The sequence below is a fragment of the Ursus americanus genome, chromosome 6 (genome assembly GCF_024610735.1).
Source record: "Ursus americanus isolate L20-20 chromosome 6, mUrsAme1.1.p, whole genome shotgun sequence".
NCBI lineage: Eukaryota > Metazoa > Chordata > Mammalia > Carnivora > Ursidae > Ursus > Ursus americanus.
The window spans coordinates 16,404,293-16,428,626 of NC_142132.1; the positions used below are offsets into that span (position 1 = coordinate 16,404,293).

Here is a 24,334-nt window from a genome sequence, read left to right on the forward strand (position 1 = left end):
AAAACTGCAGCCTTCTTTGGGGAAGGTATTATGCAGAACGTCAGCGTCTTGGCTTTGCATGAAAGGCCTCAGGGGGACAACCAGACAGTGGCCTCATTCTGTGTTATCAAGCTGAAAGGTGATCTTGGGCAAAGTAGACATTTGATGGAGAGAGGCAGGCCTGGAAGGGAAGCCAAATCAGTCTGCTAACCCCGTGCAAAGACGTGCTTTCAGTGGAGCGTTGGCAGATAGGAGGCCACTGGATTCATTCCTTGGATTGCCCCCACTCTTCGTGACCACCAGGAGCCTTCCCTCTCCTGGGCGCCTCTGGGAGAAAATGCGGTGATCTACGAACCCAGGGCAAGAGGGAGCTTGAAAGCAGGAGCTGGATCATGGAGAACTGGGAAAAGGCTAATGCCCAACAGCAGGGGTTGGCACCACTTTTATCTCTCACATGCCCTTGTGCAGGGAGAACAGGATGGCATCCAACAGCATGTTCCCTGGGGCTTTGCCCAGGCTAATTTTACATGACAATGGCTACTCTATGCTCCTCCATGGAGCGCTGGAATGGCTCTGTGGTCTTTGAGTGGCCTGGCGGTGCAATTGGAAAAGATTCCCTTTTGGACTTCCGGCCCCGCTTAGCAGCAGGCGAAGAGATTCTGGCTGTGGGTTTCCCAGGAGGCTGGACAAGCATTTCCCCTGGCCAGTGCTGCAGTTATTACAGAAGGGGGCCTTTCCTGGTCACAGGAGGGGTGGTCCAGGGCACAGCGGGTCACCGTCCTTGACCACAGGGCTCTTTCCTGCAGGCTGAGATGGAGGTTGGACTTTGCACTCCACATGGGTCACTGGGAGATTTTGCAAGACAGTGTGTCACAGTGTTTGTGCGGCTTCCTGCGGGCCTCGCCCTTCACACTCTGTCCACGTGAAAACACCCGGTGAGGCCAGAGGCAGAAAGATGCCTGGAGCTCAAGTGAGGCTGGACCATACTCGCAGGAGGGGAAGCTTAGTGATCAGCAGAGGAGCGGGCTGGTTTTGAAATGTACTGGGCTCTTTAAAAACAGATAAAGAAAACCAAATGACTTTTTTTTTTTAAAAAAAGGAAACCACTGATAAAGGAATTGTGACATAAACAAAGAAAAATGTGAGCACTTTATTTTTTTCAGAGCAATAAAGGTAGCAAACAGGGAAATACCAGAAGCTTTGACCCAAAGTGTGCACTCTGCTAGGATCCCAGTTCTATCCACATGCAAAGGGGAGATTCTTGTGTGCAAGTCACCTTCACCGAAAGGTATAACTCAGTGAAGGAGATGTGCTATAATTATTATTATTATTTTTTAGTTCTTTCAATCAAAATAGCTCCCAAGTAGAGTATCCCAGGGCAACTTAATCTTATGTCAACACGTGCCCCGGAGAACCTGCATTGGCCCCACGTTCACACCTGGGGTACAGGCGTCTGGGTAAGACTCTCACATAAGGAAGCTGGTGTCTATTAATCCCATGGGACCTTCCACTTACACGGCTCCTGGGCTTTCTTTGTTTCAGTGTGTGGTTCCTGAAGGCAGAGACAGAACCGAATAGAACCTTCCTGACTCTTCTGATAGCAAGTGACAGAAACCAAATTTGAACTGCCTTATAAGCACACAAAAAGGGTGGGAAGAGAAGGGGGCGGTGGCTTGACACTGATGCGGTTGTGTAGCTGGGAACAGCATAGGCAGAAATAGCAGATACCGCTACAATCTACCTTAGCACCCAAAGGGGGCAGTAGCCTCGGCCCCTCTTCCATCCCGGCACCCCGAATACTATGGCTTCTCTGTTATCATTGGGCCACATCCCATTCAGGAGCTCTTCTTTAATTTTAACTCACCTTTCTCTTTTGAGCATGTAGCATACATTCCACTGAAAATCCTGGTCTTTCTAATTCATATGCTAAGAAGACCAAGGCCCAGAAAATAGTTTTGGACTTGTAATAACCCAAGAGCCCTGAACGGCTAGGATGCTGTGGTATGAGAAGCTTGCATTAGCACCGAAGTTGGTGCAGCAAAAGCAGATACAACTCAGAGTTGTATCTTCCGTCTCAGTAAAATCCCCTGTTCCCAAGATTCCAAGGAGTGGGCTTTGGACTATAGTCAGTTGGTGCTGCTTCAAATCACCCAATAGCTAATAATTATTGACTTCTTCCTGTGTCGCTGGAGGTAAATAATAGGAGAGGAGACTGAGTGTCTTTACTGCATGGAAGAGAGACCTACTTGGCTGAGCTGAGACCTACTTATCCTGAGATAAGGATTCCTATGGCACAATTTCATGGAGCTCCAAGAATAGAGCCTTGAGCACCGGGCATCACAAAGAACACACAGGGGAGATCACTTGTGGTTCTTGCTAGATATGCCAACAGCAGGTGTCTTCCTCCTCATACCGCTCCCTGGAGATGTGTGTGCTTTTTATTTAGCTCTGCACTCCTGCGAGTCTGTAAGAAAGGTGTTCATCTTATTCACAGCCATGTCCCTGTAAGCAGCCCAAAGTGTGGCCCAAAGGAAGTGTTCCTTATATTTTTGTTCAGTGAGTTCATGGATCGTCACCTTATGCTCTGCCTTTTCAGTGACCAGCTAAGTCCATGTGCCTGCTTCTATCAGGCTGACTCCCAGATGGTTCCTCTGCTGCCTCTGCTTTTCCAGGTTTTTTTTTCCCCCATAACTCTGGATTGCACCTGACCCGTCATGATCTTTTCGACCTCTTCTCCATTTTGACCTTTTGGTTTTAGCGTCTGCCATTAACTGACCAAGTCAGTTAATAAACTAGGATAGACTAATTTATTCATTAAATTCTTGAGAGGGAGGGAGGGAGGGAGGAAGATAGAGAGAAAACCAACTAGTGTGGTCATCCATTTGTACCAGGTCATGGGTCATGAGCCAACCAGAAGATTGACTGTCCTTGGTCCGATGCCCACTTTGAGGTGTGGGATAGAGGTCAGTGTCAACGGGTTCAAAATATAGGTTCCTAGGCAGCAGGGTCTGTGGACAAGGCAGTTTCTCAAAGAATGGAGTGAGTGTGGAAGGCGGTATTTGACCTCTCTTGTAAAATAGGGCAGACTCTCTAAAGAGTTTATCATAGTAAGACTTCAAGGCAGATCAGTGTCAATCCATATAGGGTCTGTTCTTGCTGTCTAGCAGACTTTCTTCTCTTCTTAGAAAAGACATCGCAGGCCATGGCAGAGGTCAGTTGACTCAGGATAGGCTTATCATTGGACCTCAACTCCTTAGCTGCAGTGATTGCGTGAAAGGTGAACATATGACACAACCAAGTCAATAAGAGTTCTTTTTTGAAATTTTTAACAATGGATCTAAAAGAGAGGTACGTGGGTGGCTCAGTCAGTTAAGCATCTGACGCTTGATCTCAGCTCAGATCTTGATCTCAGGGTTGTGAGTTCAAGCCCTGTGTTGGGTTCCATGCTGGGCATGGAGCCTGCTTAAATAAACAAAACCAAAACCAAAACCAAAACCCCATAGAAACAACAACAAAACAATGGATCTAAAAGAGCAGATCTTTTTTTCTCTCTGATCATGGAGCTGCTGGGTTATGAGTTTATACTGCCATCAGCCATGTCCACCATCATGGAAGAAAGACTAAAATACAGAAGGGACAAGATACTGAGAGAGAAGCTTGACAGCTGTCACTACTAACAGCCTCAGGTGAATTATACCCTTGTTTTTGTTCTTTCCATTATTTGGTTCAGAGGTCCAATAAATTCTTTCTCTCTGTCCCTGTGTGTCTCTTTCTTTTTTTCCTCTCTCTTCTCTCTTCCTCTCTTTGCTTAGGCTAATTTAAATGGACTTTCTTATGCAACCAAGGTAGTTTTGAATGAAAACAAATGCTAAATTTGGCCATTTAAACTAAATATTTGTTAAATGAGCAAAACCATGAAAATTATAGACATTCAAGGGAAAGAAAAAGAGACAAAGACAGAGAGCTAGCAGGCAAGCCAGCTGGCAGCACTGGCCCAAGAATCTGGAAAAGACTTCATGGCGGCTTGAAGCCTTCGTGATAAGGTTTGAACTTGACTTTGAAGAAGGATGGAATATGAAAAGATAAAGGGTGGGGGGTAGGGGAGAACCTTCCAGGCGAAATGATGTGGAAGAAGGCATGAAGGGGGGGAATGAGCATGACATAGAAGTGGGCACACTGCTACTTTAGCCTTGCTTTCCAAGGCTGATTTCATCTATTGATTTCACATGAAAATTCTTTCAGGATGTGGGCTATTGCTTTTGCATCCCTGTCATCACCAACAATCCCTATTATTACATTAATTCCAAGATCAATAGTGCTAGTGTTCGGAAATATGAAGGAAGTGGCCTTCTCACAATTCCCATGTCTCCCAGAAACTCATTCCCAATGGGGAATGATCATGATAAGAATAGTCATAATTTCGAGTTTCATTGCTTCTGACTTTCCGTGATTTAAAAGTTCTTCCTGTAAGAACATCTTCAACATTTTCCAAAATGCCTTTAGTGTCTACTTGGCACATATTAGATTTAAAATTCAGGATTTAAAATTCTTTCAGGGTTAGGTACTGTTTTATTTTATTTTATTTTTTAAGATTTTTATTTGAGAGAGAAAGAGAGCATGCATGTGAGTGTGTGTGTGTGTGGGGGTGCAGACGGACAGAGGGAGAAGCAGACTCCCTGCTGAGCCAGGAGCCAGACGCTGGGTTCCATCCCAGGATCCCAGGACCCTGAGATCATGACCTGAGCCAAAGGCAGATGCATAACTGACTGAGCCACCCAGGAGCCCCAGTTAGGTACTGTTTTAAAATCCAATCATAGGCTCATGGAATCTATGAATTTTCTCTCAAGAAAAAGTATACGTTGGGGCGCCTGGGTGGCACAGTGGTTGGGCGTCTGCCTTCGGCTCAGGGCGTGATCCCGGCGTTATGGGATCGAGCCCCATGTCGGGCTCCTCCACTGGGAGCCTGTTTCTTCCTCTCCCACTCCCCCTGCTTGTGTTCCCTCTCTCGCTGGCTGTCTCTATCTCTGTTGAATAAATAAATAAAAATCTTTAAAAAAAAAAAAAGTATACGCATATAAAAATTTCTGCACAAAACTTCAAGGGATGTTCAGCCATTCCTGGGAGCCATCCACCGATCTCTAGGGATCCATTGAGCCCCTGGTTAAAAATGCCAGTAGGTGGGGGGGTTATTTTGACTTTAGTATTTTAGTTACATTGCAGTACACTTTTTCCTAGAACAGCTCATGGAAATCCTTTTCTTCTGGTTTTCACTGGTTGTGCCTTGTTTTACTTACATCTTAGTTATTTTTTACCATGACCTGCTCATTTTCCTTGGGAAATTATTTGTAAGACTGTTTTGAGGCCTAGGTTGGGGATGCATTTTTTCCAAAGAGGACTTGTGTTGGTTTCTGCCAGTTACTTAAAAACTCTACCAGTTCAGAACCTCTTTAAATTATATGAATGGCTTGAGGGTTTTGACCATCCAGGTGACACGAATTTGGCCTCATGTGGGAGCTGAATGGTGGCCCTCTAAAAGACATGCCCACTTCTTAATGCACAGAACTTCTGAGTGTTACCTGATTTGGAAAAACACATATTTGCAGATGTAATTAAGCTAAGGATCTTGAGATGAGATCCTCCTGGATTATCTAGGTGGGTCCTAAATCCAAGCACAAATGTCCTTAGAAGAGACACACAGAGGGAAGACACAGAGGAGAGGAGTCAGAGCTATGGAATGCCAACAGCTGCTGGAAGGAAGAAGAGGCAAAGAACTGAATCTCCCCTAGAGCCTTTAGAGGGAACGCAGCCCTGCTAACACCTTGGTTTCAGACGGCCGACCTCCAGGACGGACACATGTCTGCTGTTTGAAATCCTTGGTTGGTACTATTTGTTACAGCAGCTACTGGAAACCAATACGGGCTCCAGACAGGCCTGGCCTATTCAGATAACTTCTCTAGGACCCTTTCTCTGGTCGGCTCTGCTTCTCACCAAGGAGACCTCATTCCTGGCTGGAATAGAGATGTCAAAATCGAGGCAGCCTCTTTTATCTACACATCAGCGCCCCAGTTTCAGGAATGTTGGCAGAAGGTGTAAGATTGCCAGGTCAGAGACAAAGGCCAGTGTATTTCTCTCAACAGCAGCAGTTGCCAGAGCCTTCGTGGGGGTCCAGTGCACCCCGATTTCCACACAGTGAAGAGGACCAGAAAATGCCTGTGCACAGTGGGTTTCATTCTAGGAAAGCAACCTTGAAGTCAGTGAGCCAAATCTTTTATATTGGTCAGGAAACATGCCTGCCTCTGGCACGACAAGGAGGTAGTCCCTTTTTTTATGCGAGATCATAAGTCTGTATGTCTTTGTTCTGCTGGGAGAGACTATCTGTTTTCCAAGCTGTGAGCAAATCCGTTCTTTCCTCAGGAGGGAGAAACCACATCTTCTCAGGCAGCTTATTTTGCAAACATGCTTGGAAAAAGAATCCAGAATGAGGGCGGCCGCTGCTTCTGCTCACAAGATGTGCAGAAATGTAAGAGAGCCATGCAGAATTGTGCCCCCACAGAGAGCTGGGGCGCAGGAAGAGGGCTACATTTACATCTCACCCACTCTTGTGCTGAAGGCGCGTTAGTTATCAGTGGCCGCATAACCCCATCTGTCCCATTACCAGAAATGGACCAGAGCAACCCGTGCGGAACTGCCTGATGGTAACACAAGCGGTAACACAGAATTGGATGATTCCTTACCTGGAACAGCAACGAGAGACATGTGCTAGTTTCCAAGGGGGTGACAACATATTTCACAAATGAAGAGATGGGGAGTAGTTCTTGTAGCCCCGTGTCCTGCGAGACTATTTGAACGGCCTTGCAAGGCGCTTCCAAAAGAAAGCTCAAACCACTTTGAGTGCCCAGAGCCTTGTTGGTTAAAAAAAAAAAAAGAGAGAGAGAGAGAGAGAGAGAGGAGGTGGGAGATGGGGAGAGGCTGTCAGGGTGACTGCCTTGAGGAAGGCCTCCCTGATTTGGATGTCGGGCCCAGCATGACTGCTAAACAGCCATGCAGCAAGCTCCCTGATTGAGAATTCTACTCACTGAGAGCCCAGCACTGCATCATGAGGGGAAAGGCAGGCATACATGGCACAGAGACGGGGTGAAGTCAGAGAGGGTAAGCTGTATCCAGGACAAGTCCCTGCCTAACGGCACCTTCCCACCTACAGGGGCTCTGTGGTCCATGCCTCTCTCAAGGCTTAGGTGGAAGCAGAGGGAGCTGGACTTTGGAAAACCCCACCCCAGCTCCTGTCCTCTGATTTCTCTTGTGGTTTCTACATTTGAGGTGCTCTCTGGGCTAGGCAGCTCTTCCACTTCTGTTGAGAATTTTGTCACCTGCCAACCTTCACGGCCGCTTCGGGAACGGAAGTGCTCAAGCCAAGATAGACTTACACCTTAGTTCATCGTAACCACCTGCGTTCTACCATTTGCCTTGATTCCGTTGGAGGCAGAAGGCCACTGAGGCAGAAGCAGATAAAATGCAGGTATGGTTGGTTGATGGTGCTAGGAGGAGAAGAGGGAGACACTGCGTGGTAAAGAAAATCCAAATTGTCTTTCTTAATTGAAGCTAAATGATTCTGAATTCGGTACCGAATCCAGAACAAAACACAGCCCCCGAGATGTGAACTTTCTTTTTCTTCTTCTTTTTTTCCTTTTTGTTTTTGAGAGCAAAGCACATGTTTCCCCCTGCGTCAGCAATGGGGGAGACACTGAGTTAAAGGCAACCAAAGGACACGAACTTGAACTGAAGCTTGAAAATATAGGCTGTCCTAGATAGGATCTCAAGATTAGGAGACATTTTGATATAGAGCTGTACATAAGTTTTTTTCTCCTCCAAAGACTAGTTACCCTTTGTTCTAGAAGCAGAAGGGGAGAGCCTTCATTTCCCAGGGTAGAAAAAAAAAATTAAGGCTCCAATTGAGCAAAATCCACAGTTTTCCCAAGGCTTATTTTGGTTCTTCATCTTAGGGGCCAGGAGGACGTAAGACCTTGAGTTGGAATGTGCGTTTGTAAGGGTGAAGGTGTCTCCAGGAATGGCACTGGGAGGCTTTACTTAGAGCTTTGCCAAAGTGCCCAATGACCCTTGGGTTAACTTGTGGTCCAAGTGCTTGCGTGCAAAAGACAGAAGCAGGAAGTGTAGAAAGGAGCCTGGCTTCTGTCTCTGCACGGGTCCTATACCAAGGCAAGAGGGTCTTAACACACTTACTCTGCCCTAGGTGGGGGTCGGGAATCTTCAGAATGAGGCCTGAGAGGGTTGATTCTCCCCAAGGGAAGTGCCCAGCCCCAGCTGTAATGTCAGTCTGGGCCAGCCTTTGGACCAGTTACACGAGAGGCAAAATGAAACTTTAGAGGGCACCCTTATTTCACAGTAGGGGACAGGGAGACCTGGAGGTGAGAAGGGCTTTACCTAAGGCTTTGTGGTCACTGTGTTGGTGTGGTCCTCTAATAAGTAGGCTCCAAGGCAGGATTCGATAGGGAAGGATTTTATTAGAACAGCTGTGTGGGGGAGAATGTGGAGGGAGCTGGATAAGACCACGGGGCAGATCTGATCCGAGGGGAAGCATCTAGACTGCTGTGCGGCCCAGGCAGGTTCACAAGGCTGTTGGGAGTGGGGCAGCCAAAATTGGCTGAGAGAGGAGTCTCCGGTGTCCCAGAAAGGGGGCCAACTTAGACTCCCTACCATGTCATTCACTGGCCTCTATGAAAGGCTGGCAGTAGATTTCAGGGGTGACAGCTGGGACCCTTAGGTTGATTTCACTCCCTGTAGTTGGAGGTCTACTGACACATTCTCACAGCCACTTCAATGCACTTGATCTTGGACTCACAACCAGTACTCAACCTCTCCCTTCTCCTCTCCATTCTAAATGCCTCTCATTTTCTGCTGTCACCTTGGGAGGTCTTGGTGGCTCACTTAGTGGTATGACCAGAACTGTCATTCCTGGGAATATCTAAACCCTTGATAACAAACTCTTTGCAGGCTTGGGCTGGTGCTCATGTCTACTTCTAGTTACGGAGAGGCAAGGGAACACCAGGTGGTGCCCAAGTGGGTGGCCTGGAGTCACACATATTCCTCTCTGCCCCTGTAATATAAACACATCTCTGTTCTCCGGATTATCAAGGTCAATATCCCTGCCAGTATAATGTTTTCTCTCTTCTCCTGCTGATCCTTGGGCATGAATTCAAAGCACACGTGGCAGCCACAAATTATAGTTCAGTGGGACACTTGCTGTGTCCCCTACCAAGAATGGGTCCCTTTGGGAGACCAGGACCTTCAACCAGGCAGAATCCAGAGTTGAGGGACAGGAAACTCAAGATTCCCAGTGGGTCGTCGGAAGTGATGGCAAGTGGAGCCATGCACTGCTGCTTCCACCCCTTGGTTTCTAAACTCATGTATCTTTCCTACTGGAGACAGTACCATGCAGGAGTCTCTGACTTAATAAACATACTGCATCCTAAGGGATACACCCCATTTTTTTCTGAGGGTTTCCTCTGAGTTGACACTTCAGCTGCACCTTTAGAAGGCTGTTCTGGAATTCTGGGAGGTAGGCTGTTCCAGTGCAGATCACCAACTCAGCTCCCTGAGCACATATGCAGTTGGAGAATGACATGCCAAGCTCTGCACTTTGCAGGTGCTCCCAGTTTTCAAGAATGACTTAGCTCACTTCAGTGAAGGTGTTATATTATCTGTAATGTACTTTCAAACACTCTACCATATATGGTATGACATATACATGGGTGTTGGGGTTGAACTCTGAGAAGCTAGTCAACATTTGGGGTACACTCACCAGGAAGCCACACTCTCACAGTGGTGGGTTTGCATTTGAGGAGTCCAAAGCCTCAACCGTTATGCTAGATGACCTCCAGATACATTCTCCATCCTCCACACTGCCCAGTGGGGGCCCTGAGAGCTGACCTTGGTGAATGGCACTGACCCTGCCTCCCTGCCTCTGGCTTCCTGTAAGATTCAGCTGGTGGGAAGCAGAGCAGGAGACTGCAGGCTGGCAGGATGGAGAGGCTAGGGTGTTTATCCCCCTTCTCCATCCGCAACCCAAGCAAGCTCTTTGGGGCTACGAATCAGCAGTGGCCCCTTTCCTCCACCCAAGGCTCCAGCTGCGGCTGAGCCCCCCTCTGTCCAGCTACAGATCCCTCCAGCTTCTGAAAAACTCTTCTTCTTCTGTCCTGTCAGGCTTCAGACAAGATGGCAAAGCCTCTCTCCGCTGCCCGCCTGGGGTGCTTCTGCTTCCGTGTGTTGCTTCTTTTTACTGGACCCCACCTTGGTGCTGCTGCCTTCTTATATGTTCTTCCTGCACGTCGTGTGAGCATGCTGTTTTCTGCCAGGACTTTGACAGAGACACTTTTATCTCAGATCAACACTCAAAGGTTTATTAATTAGCATAGGGATGTTCAGAAATAATTCTTATATTGGTGAAACACGTGGTGTTCAAGATGTGTGAATCAGTTGGCTAGAAATGGTGGATGGATACCTCTATCCTTGCACAAACAGAGTATAGGAACCGAGAAAGTTCAACAGCCTATTCCTTCTGGATTGCCATTTTGAGCCTAAGATCCATCTAGCCGTTTAGCCTCTTGACATGGGAATATATTTTTTTAAGATTTTATTTATTTATTTGACAGAGAGAGAGAGAACCAGCCAGCGAGAGAGGGAACACAAGCAGGGGGAGTGGGAGAGGGAGAAGCAGGCTCCCAGCAGAGGAGCCCGATGCGGGGCTTGATCCCAGGACTCCGGGATCACGCCCTGAGCTGAAGGCAGACGCTTAACGACTGAGCCACCCAGCTGCCCCTTAACATGGGAATCTTGATGATAACTATAGAGGGTTGGCCGAAACTCACCACCAGTAGCATACTCTCACAATTGCCTCCAGGGAACCTGAGGACAGAGCACGGGGACCTTATCAAGCTTACAGGCAGATTGGAGGACTGTTATGTTTTGTTTTGTTATGCCTGCTTGCTTATAAAAGTTAATATGTGTGTCAGAATTTGATTAGGACTTCTAGATTGTGGAGTGAGAGACTGTTCACCCTCTCCTATCTCAATCTATCAGAAGCTACCCATACTACCTGGAAAAACAGCCCAGTAATTATGAACCATCAGGCTGGCTTAGGTCAGACCACAACGGAGAAAAGCACTCTTCTCTCCCCCCTGATAAGGACAGAAGAGAATTGCTTTTGCTAGACACTGGGCCTTCCCAGAGACCAAAGGCCACAGTGGCACTGAGCTTCCCCTGAACTTTGTGGACCGCCTGTGGGAGGAGTGAGGAAGGGTTTGCCATTTCTTAGTAAGTGCGGCACTGGCTCCCATCCCCTTACCTGATGGCTCTTTTCAGAGGCTGGGGCACATAAGGACCCTGTTTTCATCTCTGGGCCCTCATTATAGGTTTGGGGCCCCAAGTCACATCAATACCTCGTTACAAGCTATATTTACAAAAGTAGCACTTCATCGCAGGAAATCACCAGAGAGAGCATATGGCTTAAAAAAATCCTCAAATTGTGGGAGAGGAAAAGAGGCCCAGGGAGGCTAAGCTGCTCGTCCGAGGCCACTCGTACTTGGTGGGCAGAGACGTCCTTGGGCCCGAATTGCCCACCGCATGCGGGTTCCACGTGCGGCTGAGCTGAGTGTGCGGGAAAGCTGGTATAGTAGCTTTCAGTGCAGGGATTATATGGATTGATCAATCACCAAACATTCATCCAAGAGTTACGGCGTGCTCAGAACTAGGCCGTATGGGTCAGGTGAAGAACAGGAGACACGGTGCCGCCTTGAAGAATTCACTGTCGCGTTGGGGGCTGTCACTCACCTGGGAAACAGCAATGAACTAGCTCGCTGGAGGGGGATCGTTCTAAGAACGCAGGAGCACGAAGAACGGTAATTCAGGAGGTGGATGAAAGCTGTGCTCGACTCAGACAGACCCGGTTCAAATCCTAGCTCTCCCCAGGCAAGCCGCTTAGCCTTTCTGAGCCTTCCTTTGCCTGTCGACGTGGGAGTAAGAAGTGCCGTGTCCTAGAACAGTGAGCATTCAGTACGGTCTTGCTGCTAAAATGCTTTGCGTGGAGTTGGACTACACACTAAATGCTCTACTGGCTACTTAATATTAATTAGTTTATTTAGTAATTAAAGAGGAGAGCAAACACCTTGCTTCTTGATCCAGCGTCACAGTGCATCTGGTATTCCAAAGGGTCCATTTAGGGGATAGAAAAATCTTGAAGATGCGAATTAAATGACTGAAATGACCTGCCACGTAAACATGATCTAGAGACCAGATCAGTCCCGATCAACCGATCATGGTGGGATTACCCGGCCGCTGCCGTGTCGGGGTGACTCGAGTGTCACACGGCATTTGACGAGCAGCGATCACCTGCTTTCCCACACGCTTCCTCATCTTCCGCCTTTTGACTGGCCACACAGGCCAGCGCAGGGCTAGGAATGACCAAGAAATCCCTTTTCAGAGTTGTCTTTGTAGAGCCACTGCCATGCAGCTGTGTAGAAATGGATTAATTGTTCTTAAGGGTTCTGTTTGCTAATCTCCTTACCAGCTTTGCAAATACCCCAAGGTCAGGTTTAGTCCCAGATCAGTCTACCGTAATGCAATTCCGGGGGGATAATATGATGAGGCCAGGGTGCACTCCTGTCCCTGAGTTCTTCATGAGTTAATTAAAAAGGTGATCACAGGCTACGTGCACGAATAGAACCAGAAGGAGAACGCTGGTCCATCCAGACATTTTGATATCTGGAAAATTAAATGTTCCAGAACCCTGAAAAGGTAGCTTTGGCTCAAAAATCAGTATTTTAGGGGCGCCTGGGTGGCACAGCGGTTAAGCGTCTGCCTTTGGCTCAGGGCATGATCCCGGTGATCTGGGATCGAGCCCCACATCAGGCTCTTCCGCTATGAGCCTGCTTCTTCCTCTCCCACTCCCCCTGCTTGTGTTCCCTCTCTTGCTGGCTGTCTCTATCTCTGTCAAATAAAGAAATAAAAAAATCTTTAAAAAAAATCAGTATTTTAATCTGAAAGATATTTTTCACCAGAGAACGAAGCCTGAATCTGGTAAGCACCGCAAGGCCCCCATGGTTCAGAATCAGGTGGAAAATTCAGGATATGAAACAAGTGAACTTGGGTGTAGTCAGGGCTATAATCTATGAATACGTAGAAAGAATTTGCAGTCCTCTTAGCACCCGCAATGGTGACAAACCTGGAGCCTTTTAGACTGCCTTGTGCACTGACACTGACTTCACACAAGGAAATAAGAATGAAATTTACTGTGAAGAGAAATTCCATTCTTGAATTTGCCCCAAGAGCTTCCTGACTTACCGTCAACTACTAAAGAAAATTTTTTACTTAGAATCGTCCAGCTTGGTCTAGTCATTAGCATTGCAATTTTTCCTGGACATCCTGTTTTCTCACTTACGTTAGGTCATGATTAACTTAAAAACAATCCATGTAATAACCACCTCCCCTCTGTTAGGACGCCTACTATCAAAAAACCAGCAAATAACAAGTGTTTGTGAGGGTGTAGAGTATTGGGACCCCTGGTGGGACTGTAAAATGGCACGTTTTCTGTGGGAAATAGCGCAGAGGTTCCTCAAAAACTTAACAATAGAACCACTGTATGATCCAGCAATTCCATTTCTGGGAAGATATACCAAAGAATTGAAAGCAGGGTCTCAAATTGGTATTTGCACACCCATGTTCATAGCAGCACTATTCACAATAGCCGCGAGGAGGAAGCAACCCATTCCTCAATGGATGAATAGAGAAACACAATGTGGTATGTACCTAGAATATTACTGAGTCTTAAAAAGGAAGGAAATCCTGTCATGTGCTACAACAGGGATGAACCTTGAGGACATTATATTAAGTGAAATAAACCAGTCACACAAAGATAAATACTGTATGATTTACTTATATGATGTCTCTAGAGTAGTCAAAATCCCAGAGACAGAAAGTAGAGTGGTGGTAAGTCACCAGTGCCCGGGGAAGAGGAGTAAGGGGGCTGGTTCAATAGGTAGAGTTTCAGTTTTGCCATGTGAAAAAGGTCTGGAGATCTACTTCGTAACAGTGGGAATATATTTAACACTACTGAAGTGTCCAGTTAAAAATTAAGACAAAAAATTTTGGGCTTTGTGTTTTTTACCACAATAAAAAAAAAATGGCATACATGCCTTGAAAAGCTACGATGAACTGACGGATGGAGGAATGGATAAACGGCCAGATAGCTGATAAAACAAGCATAATGTTAACTGTACGATCTAGGTGGTGGGTGGATGGGGGTGACTGTAACAGTTCTACTACTTCTTTGCATGTTAGAAAATTTTCATAACGAAATGTTGGCAAAGCATGAAAAAAAACAGTGTCGTAATTAAGATCTATCTACATGCACTCTACTTATCTGACCTCTACTCTACCTAGCTAGCTAATATTTATAATTGTGACACACTTTTCTTAAAAAGAATTAGATCTCTCTGAAAGAGTAGATATTGTAAAAATAACAGAGAGACTCTTCGTTAGGTGAATTTGCTTAACATCCTTTCCCCTCAGACAGCACACACACCTTGGCTTTTAGAGAAGTGCTTGGGGTAGAAGGGCTGTAGGCCGAATGGCAAGTGGTCTCCGCTCAAGCCCTGGCAACCCCAGTCCTCCCCCCTCAGCTAATTGCATTTGCTCGCTTCTGTTTGTTTCTGCTGCTTATTTCCCTATCTTTAACTAACACGCTGACACTGCTCTTTCGCATTTTATCAACTTCAGACATTGTCTGTTGACTTCCTGGCTTGAGAGACGTGGATTTGCAACTGTACACGAGCCCCGCCCACCACCCACACCATCCCTGGTTTCCACCAACGTCTCCCTTCCCCTTGCTCCCTGCTGAATACACCGCCCTCAAGTCCCCCACCTGTTATCTCTGCCACTCCGAATGTATACCTAGATCGCCATTTCTTGTACTATCAACCATCCCTATCATCTCTTGATTCTCTGTAAGGTATTTGATATTCCCATCGTCCCCCATACTTCTGCTCCCACTCACCTTCCACCCGCAAGCTGTTCGCCAGTGTCTTTACTTTTATATCATCACATCAGTTTGAACGTGCCCAAAACAAAAAAACACCGAACCCCACAACATCTCCATGTTGAAAATCCCATTCCAACATGGTGAACAATCACACCGCTAAGACTATAGTAGGCACTATATAAACACCTGAACAACTGAGTACCAGTCATGTTTGACAGCACTGAGTTCAAACAACTGGGGTCCCACCATAGCCTTCTTGTCCCTGGGAGGCAGATGGCAAGTTCCTCACGATCCCAAGGGGGAATAAAGACAAAAAGCATTTCACAAACTTCTTTCTATGTGGAAAAAACACATCTACTCAGCCTCCTTGCAGGATTCTGGAAGGTTTCTACAACTGCATTTGATTTTTAAAAGAGGAGATTCAGGAAAGCAAGATAGAACCATCACAGACTATCAGAGGAAAATGAGGCTGACTTAAGGGATATCCTTGACCTTCTCAGTTTGACTGAGCTGTTGCTGAAACTGTTTGGGCCTGGAAGGACCGTGGCATGAGCCTTCTAGCATGTTCTTCCTAGAGTTGCAAGCTCTATTTTGTCCTGCCACGGATCCGTGTCATGCAATGTGTGATACTTTCATGGAACTGCATGGAGCTTCTATCCAGGAATTCAAGGGTTTCAATCATCTTGGTTTTCTCCTCACCCCCCATTGTTAGTCCCTTACTTACTTCACTAAAGCCTGGGTCTCCCGAAATGCAGACCAGCTCACTCTATGACTTTGCTGGAAGATGTCAAACCCAGCATACTGATCTGGTCACTGTATTAGCAGAAGCCGGTTGTTTATAAGGTGCTCTGACATGCATGGAGCTCTCCCTGTGCCCTATTTCCCGCCAGACACTGCAAACAGCCTCATTCCAGGATTTCATATAATGCTTTAGGAGTGTGACAGTCTCAGAGTGCCCTCTGATACGGTCAGTCAAGTAGAGAACCCCTCCCATTTTTCTTATTTGACCAGAAGAGAAAGCAAAAGTTTGGAGCAAATTCTGTGCCTTACTCCAGTATGCACAAGTTTGCTGACTTTCCTTACACTTGAATGGACCTCTGTTAATTCCAAGTCTAGAATGCTGGTCTCTACCTGCCCCCCGCGATATCCACCTCTGAACCCTGGGAACCTGTGGATGCATTACCTTACTAGGCAAAAGGGACTTTCAAATGGGATGAAGGACTGGGGAGATGGGTAGATTTTTCTGAATTATCTGGGTGAGTCCAATCTGATCACATGAATCCTTAAAAACAGAGAACTGTTGGTTGTGAGGAGGGGATGTGACTGTGGAAGGAACGGGTCAGATCAATGCAATGTGAGAAGGACTCAGCCTGTCATTCCTGGTTTTAAAGATGGAGGAAGGGGGCCATGAGCCACTGAATGTGGGCAGCTTCTAGAAGCTTAAAAAAAAGGCAAGGAATCAGTTTCTTCCTTAGCATCTACAGAAAGGAACGCAGTCTCGCTAACACTTTGAATTTAGCTCTGCGTGACCCATTATAGGCTTTGACCTATAGAACTATAAGATAAGGTGTGTGTTGTTTTCAATCACTAAGTTTGCTGTCATTTGTTAAAGCCGCATTAGATAACGAACACACTGCCCTAGTCCACATCAGCATGCCCTCAAAAGATACAATCAATTCTTCTGAACACCTAGGCACTTGAGAATTGCTTATAGGGAAATCTTAGCTACTGGGGCTCTCGCAAAATGTCTCGAGGTGACACCTGAGTTTCTCCAAACAGCTCAGGATTTATTCATGTATGACCCAAAACGTTTTTTATTCTATTTTTTAAAAAAAATTTGTTTATTTATTTGAGCGAGAGCACTCGTGGAGGTTGGGGGGGGGGTGGGGCAGAGGGAGAAGCAGATTCCTCCTTGAGCTGGGAGCCAGACATGAGGTTCGATCTCAGGACCCTGAGACCATGACCTGAGCTGAAGGCAGATGCTTAACCGACTGAGCCAACCAGGCACTCCAACATTTTTTATTTTAAACATTTTATAAGATGAATATTTGTAACTTTTAGGAAGTTTAAAATTTAACATTTTAAGTTAAACATTCAAATTTAACATTTTAACCTTTAGGAAGATTAAATCCTTTATAAATCATATATATATAAAATATATACACATACATACTTCTTCATATACACGGATATATACGTACATATTCCTTACTATTTAAGCAGAATACATTGAACTTTATTTCGCATTTTTGCGACGCGTGGGGGGATTTCCTATTTTGAGCATTAGTTATTACCCAATATTATAGCATCACCGTTGTGGCTGACTAAGTACTGGAAAACTACCATATGTGGCAGATTTTCTGGAATGATCCCAATTTTAAATATCCTCTCCTACTTTCCTTATTTTGGTCAAATGACCTTTCCCGATTTTCTGCTCAGGTTCCCGGGTCCTGTAGCTATATGGCTACTTGCCTTTGAAATACATGGCCCGAAACTACCGTGCAAAAGGGAATTCTAAATCGTGTGTTCGCCTTGAGTAACTCAGGCCACGGGGAGTCACCTGGCAGTCATGCCACACAGCTGATCTGTAGCAGAGCCACAGGGCAAACTCAGAACCCCTTAGTCTCTCCCTGTTCCTTGACCTGGTGAATCTACCATCTTGCTTTTGACTTCAACGGCAGTGCTGGCCTGTCCCCCCGGGGGGGTCCTTTAAACAAGACTAGAGCCACCAACCAAACCAACCAGCATGATTATGGTCTCCCTTCTCAAAACAATACTTCCTTTCCAAACCCAGTCTCAGAAAATCTAAACCAATTCAGGCCTCCAAACTCCAACCACAACCATCTTCAAAAGGCGTTTGAGGGTTTCATGTCTTAGCAGTCTGACGGCAGCCATCCAAGTCACCACCTGCTCAGATGGCGGAGACCGGAAGCTCCTTTCCAGCGGGTGAGGTGGCTGGAACCAGCTTTGTATCCAAGGCCTCCCAGCTTATTGGTCCTGGCCTCCTGTGGACTTTTCTGATGGACTGAGCCACCCTTATGGTTACTAACTGCTCTTTGAATACAAAGAGGTGTCAACAAGCCTGTTGGGATGGAGCTGGTCTTCCTCTGAATTTACTTAGTTGCATAAGAGAGGGAGGGGTGAGGGAGTGTGTGTGTGTGACATGCAACCAAAGGAAAAACAGACACAGAGAGATGGGAGCCTAGCAGGAAAAGAGAACCAACAGAGAAAGACAGAGAAAGAGCCACAAGTAGGGACAGACACAGACACTGAGGGAGTGAAAGGAGCAAGGGGAGGAAACGAGCGACAAAGGGCAAAGGCAGAGAATAACAGCACAGAAAAAGGATGGCGCACAAGGCAGGGAAAAGGAGAGGCCAGAGGGGCGGGGCCTGCGTCTTTTCCAGAAGTCAGAAATGCCCTTTAAGGGAGGCGGTGGAACTGGAAGCTCCTGGAAAGTTAATGTCATTTCCTTGCCATTTTTCTGTCTTCTGGTCACACAGCTGCTGTCTTCTGCCCTGTGGGCCCGTCACCCAGCCTCAGCGTCTGCTCAGCCCCCATGGCCCCGGGAGACCGAAAACCTCATTGTGGAGCCGTGGGTTTATTTTTTTCTGATAACTTAGCAACATCAAACAAAGGAAGTCACGCTAGTGCCCTGCCTCAGCAAGGCAAACAGACGCTGCCCCAGCCGGGGTGCCTCCCTCCCAGGACACACGCGGACGAGGCTTGGGCCGGGGGGCTGGCGGAGTCCTTGGGTTTGTGGGGCTGAAGAGGCAGGGGCCTGAGTCTGTGAACAATAAAAACCCCGTCTGGCATTTAGTGCGGAGCAGTGACCAGAGAGAGGGGTTGACCTGGGAAGGGATGTGGCCCCAGCGGGAGCCTTCTCACACTTGTGGGACAGGCCATCTGCCTGGGGACTGGGGAGGGTCTCAGGCCCAGTTCCCTGATGGATCTCCCCAGTTCCCCCATGACTTATTTTCCTGTTTAGACCTGGGTTGGTTTGTTGTTTGTTTGTTTATTTTCCTGTGCAGAAGATGGAGTTGCACTGGATCAGTGGTTTCCAAAAGGTTCTGGGGATTCTAGCAGGTTCTGCGGGGCTCGTTCAAGGCCTGAGGATGGAGGGGAGGGAGCCGAAGGAGCAGGGTGTCGCGTCTCCCGTCTGCACTAAGCGGAGCTGCCCCACGTTTACGTTCTGCTATTGTGTGAAGACTGCTGAGCGAAAGCAAGTGTGGAGGCCCTTGCGTGGGACGACGTCCACATCCCTGCCAGTCCCTGCACTTGATGACTTAGCTTTCTACTCCGGAGGGTGGAGCTGTGCTCCTGTGACCCCGGGACAGAGTGGACAGTGCATTTGGGCAGAAGAGAGGGCTCATTTCTTTCATGTGATTGGGGGATCTAGACTCTTCTTGGCTGGGCCCCAGAGCTGGAAACTCACCCAGAGAGGCTGATTCCTTAGGACTAAGGCACATCTGTCCCCCGGTGGAAGGAGGTGGAAGGGCACACCCCACCCTGAAGGGCATAGTCTGGGCACTCTGGAATTTCTGGGTGGGGCAAACCATTATTTGACATAGTATTCAGCCATAAAGAAACAAAGAAGGTACTTCCTTGAAATCAGTGTTACCTTGATGATAATAAATCCTGCCAGAAACCGAGGGGAAATCCAGATGAGATGATTCGTCGGATTAGAAGGTCAGAATTCAGCTCTCTCGGATGGCAGTGGCTGTGCCTACCTGCCAGCCGGCTGCGTCCCCTCCACCAAGGCCTTCCGGCCCTTCCAGCCCCTGCACAGGCCTTCCTGCCCCGCCCGGCCTGTCCACACCTTGCTGGGGCCCACCCACTTTGTCAACACGCAGAGGCTGTCCCTCAGGATATGTCATTGAGGCATATGCCGTTTCTGGGCTCCTGAGCTGCGCCCCCCATCACAGTGGATTGCCCATTGCATGTTCCAGAAGGATCAGAGGGCAGGCAAGCTACAGGAAAACCCACCCTCCTCTGTCGTATTCTTTTTGAGCTTTCCCCTTGGATTTGGGGGCCCTGAGGTGGGGGGACCTGCCTGTAGGCTGAAGCAGCGGGGGAAGGGGAGGCATTTGCCATCGGACGGAAATATGACCAACTGCTCAAAAGCCAGGTGGATAAATCTGCCAAATCAGTGAAATGGCATCCTGTTCCATCCGGAGGGGACAGCAAACACAGATGGACAAAGCAGAGTGCTAATTACATCTCAGAAGATGCTAAACATTTAAATGCCTGCCTGGTGCCGATTCGTGTCCCAGGGAATTTTATGAGATTGGGTTTCACGGGCAGTAAACTTGTGTACCAAGTTCTTTTTTCCTCTCTCTTAAACAGTGCTCTGTCCATGCTTTACCTTGGAGCAGGCAGTGGCTTTGTTCCCTTTAGGGAAATGATGCACCTTCGGCTTGGGTCTGAGTTCCCCCACCGGGAGTTCTGCAGCACAGCTGTGTCGTAGCTCGGGAAATCGCTGCAGAATTGGACCATAGTTTATTACTGTTTCTAGGGGCAACCACTTCAGATTTCTAGCGTGTGGGTGGTTTGCATACATGAGTCATGCAGGTGTTAATGTTCCTGCAGAAGCAGCCGTGTCCTTTTACCAGGCCGGGGCCCTCGTTGCCCACCTGCCCGCTGGGGAGGCTTGCCAAGGCCAGCCCCCTTGCCCAAGGAGAGTGGGACTGCTGTGATCGCCAGATGCAAACACTCCAGGGCCCTCGTGCCTCCTCGGGTCACAGCTCTGAGACCCATTCTTGCTCTGTCCTCCTTCCAAAATCTCAGGCCTCCTATTCCTGTCACAGACGGGACAGTACGTCCTATGTTGGTGGAAGAGCTGGACTTCCGAGGTCTCTCCCCTGGTGTTGTCATAGATGGCGCCCCAACCCAGTCTGGTTTCTCTAGTTCTTCTAGAAGTTCGCCTGGGCAGCAGAGGCTGAGGGTGGTGACTGGGCTCCAGCACTGGGAGGCAGCAAGTCACATCTCTGGAACGGATGGACCTCAGCTTCAGTAGACGAATCCTTCCTAGGATGCATCCACAAGGCCAAGTGTTTCAGATCTGAGTGTCACAGACTTAAGGTGATAGAGATGGACCCGTCGCCTTGCGCAGACATCGAAAGGGCTGCTGGAAATAGGTCTCTTCTACCAAACCACAGCGGGGTCGGAGTCAGTTCTGACTGCTGTCACAGAATCCCATAGACTGGGGAGGCTTCGAAACAGCAGACATTTATTCCCCAGAGTTCTGGAGGCTGGGCAGTCCGGGATCAAGGGGCTGGTAGGTTTAGTGTGTGATGAGTCTGCATCCCAGCTCAGAGGCTCTCGGTGTGCCCTTACCTGCTAGAAGGGGCCGGCGGCTCTAATGTCTCTTCTGTAAGGGCACTAATCCCATTCATGAGGCTTCCACCTTCATAACCTCATTGCCTCCAAAGGCCCCACCTCCAGATACCATCACAATAGGCAGTAGGTTTCATCATATGCATGGGGGGACAAACATTCACTCTAGAGCTCCTGTCATCTGAACTTCCACTTTCAGAGATTTAGTCCTTTATGTCGAAACACAATGTGACTTATTATATTGTCAGCTGTTAGCAGCTTGGTGTGAATTAGTTTGTTCCAGAGTCCAGTGCAACAGTTGGTCCAGGCAGCTTTGGATGGGGGGAGGGGGAGGAAAGGCAGGGCCGAAATAAAGGCTGGGATGAGGCCCCTCTGCCATGGGCCCGGGGGTGGGGGGTGCAATGGGGCTGTTGCCAGGGTGGGCTTCTTCCCGAATTTGCTGACACTATTGGTGGCAGTGACAACAACCCCAGTTTCAAATTTCCCTTCCTCCCAAGGTTCTGGAGATCAGTTGTGCAAAGCTGTGAATATACGGAAGACTACTGATATGTACACTCACAATGGTGAAAATGGTAAATTTTATGTCGTGTGTATTTTGCCACAATTATAAATGCTCTTTAGGGGCGCCTGGGTGGCTCAGCTGGTGAAGCGTCTGCCTTTAGCTCAGGTCGTGATCTCGGGGTCCTGGGCTCAAGCCCCATACGGGGCTCTCTGCTCATTGGGGAGCCTGCTTCTCCCTCTCCCTCAGCTCTGCCCCTCCCCCTGCTCATGCGCATGTGCGTGCCTGCTCTCTCTCAGATAAATAAAATCTTTAAAAAAGTAAATAAAAATTAAAATGCTCCTCAAAGACAATTTGGGCTTTTCGGATAGTAGACCCTCATGAAACAGTCCCTGTCTGTTGACTTGATATTTGCAGAGCATATTCCTTTCGTGAATTCCCAAACCTAAGAGAGCCGCTCAAAAAAACAAAAACGAGCATAAAGGGCGTGAAGACCCTCAGAAGCTAGCTGCTCCCCAGTTCTGCCCTGCCGAGGCCATCCCCAGCCTGTTTCCTCCCCATTTCCACGCTCCTCCCCACCACGGCCCTGCCCAAGCTTTGTCTCTCCTGCCCCCCCTCCTCCAAGATTCCTTAAGGCCCTTTTACCTTCTGAGACGTTAACTTGTAGACGTGGAAGATGTCCCGAGATGCATCTCTCTACTTTCCCTCACTCGTCATGGCTCTCACCCATTACTTGATCAGCATAAGGCCTAGAGTTGATGTTTGGGCATTTATGGAATTCTGGACCAGGAAGGAGTGGGGGTGGTGGAGGGGGGGAGGGGAGGAAGCAGGGTGTGAGGGTGGAGAGGTGGAAAGGGGGGGTGGTGTTGGGTGGAAATAGAAGCTGTCGGGGAAGGGATGGGGAACTCGCTAAGGGACAGTAAATATACTTCCTGTATCCTGTTGGTTTTTTCCTGTTAATTCAGGACTTTTATCTCTTATTTCTCAGATTTTATGTGTTTGGGTCCTTGCTCATGTCTCATGAAGTTGTAGAATGCAATTCAGTTCACCACATTCAACAGCCCTTATTGGAACCCACTGTGTCCAGAGTGCCATTCAAAGGGTCAGAAATGGCATCTGCCCCCAAGGTGCTTAGGGTCTAGGTAAAAAGAAACAAGGACAAATGGAGGGTTCTTCCCCAGTCACACTTAGCCTGGTGACTCAGTTTTAGGGCAAGCTCTCACTAAGCATAAAAAGGGGTCTCCAGAACATATGAGTTTATAAGAATTCAGCTCTTTTACCCTGCTTTTGATGACTGGCATTTCTCTAGGAGGGAAGTTTCTCAGATGTTTTGGGTCAGTGTGTAGGGATGTCCCACGCGTTCCAGAGCATTTAGCAATCCTGTTCCCGGGCACTAAATGCTAGGAGGATCTCTCACCCATTGTTTCAGCAACCCTCTAGAAGATTCTCAGACTTGTCCATGTGCTTCCTAGGGGGCCACGTTGCTGGACTGAGAACCACTGGACTCTAGGGTAGATATGGATTCCTATATGTACCTTTCCAAAGGATGTGACCCTAGAAACTGCCCTGCAATGCTTAGACCCCAAAGCCAGAATGAAAATGACAAAGAAGGGATCAGATATGGTCGAATGAGTGCTCAGGAGCAGCAGGGGCTTGGGCTGTGAGTTCTACCCACCCCTCACCCAAGCCGAAGCCAGTGGGATTTCCAGAGTAGCCCCTGAGAGTTTTGACAATGTGTTGATGTAGTTGGGAGATCCAGGGGGCTGGCCTCTGACTCCAGGGGCTGACTCTAAGTGCTGCAGGAAATCGGAAGGTCAGAGAGGACTAAGTGTGTCAGAGGTGCTGGTGGGAGTCCCCTACTCTGTCCCCACAGCTATGGGAGCAGGAGAACAGCCATGGGGCCATCTGGGGTCTTGTGCTAAAGGACCAGCCTGGACTGGAGGGGCCAGGAGACCCAGGCAAGGGAGGTGTGTAACATGGAGGAAGTCAGGATGGTCTGAAAATAAGGATCTAACCAGCCTATTAGGGCACTGCCGGAGAGTGCCCAGCATCAGTTTCTGAAAGGGCCCCACCTGAGTCTCAGCCTGGACTCCGCCAGGTTGAAAGAAACACGGAGCTTGGGACCTCCCATTGGAATAGGAGCTCGCATTGGAATAGGAGCTGTCTAAAGGCCCTGCTTCTCTTCTCTCCCCCACCTCCTACCACCCTCCGAGACCTGGCAGGCGAGTGAGAAGGGAGTAAAGAGTGAGAAGAGAGTAAGGATTAGAAGAACTGTTTCCCCCTCCCCGGGGCACCTGGGTGGCTCAGTTGGTTAAGGAGCCGGCTCTTGGTTTCCTCTCTTGGTTTCAGCTCAGGTCATGATCTCAGGGTCTTGGGATTGAGCCCCCTGCGGTGGACTCCGTGCTCAGCGGGGAGTCTGCTTCAGTCTTCACTGCCCCTGCCCCCTCACTCTGCCCCTCCCTCCCACGCATTTA

General features: G+C 48.1%; 1 long non-coding RNA gene across 8 annotated transcripts in view; it reads left to right on the top strand.

The window, feature by feature from the left end:
* The window catches only part of LOC123795976 (uncharacterized), a 148,748-nt gene that overhangs the window by 63,507 nt on the left and 60,907 nt on the right, over positions 1–24,334 (top strand). For 2 of the 8 annotated variants that reach the window (XR_015724721.1, XR_015724726.1), the window contains exon 5: positions 21,859–21,933. The exons of 5 other annotated variants lie outside the window; for them this stretch is intronic. This is a non-coding gene — a long non-coding RNA (uncharacterized LOC123795976). Of the gene's footprint in view, positions 1–18,528; positions 19,906–21,858; positions 21,934–24,334 lie in introns of those variants that run through there. One more of the 8 variants, XR_015724727.1, reaches the window with a different exon arrangement.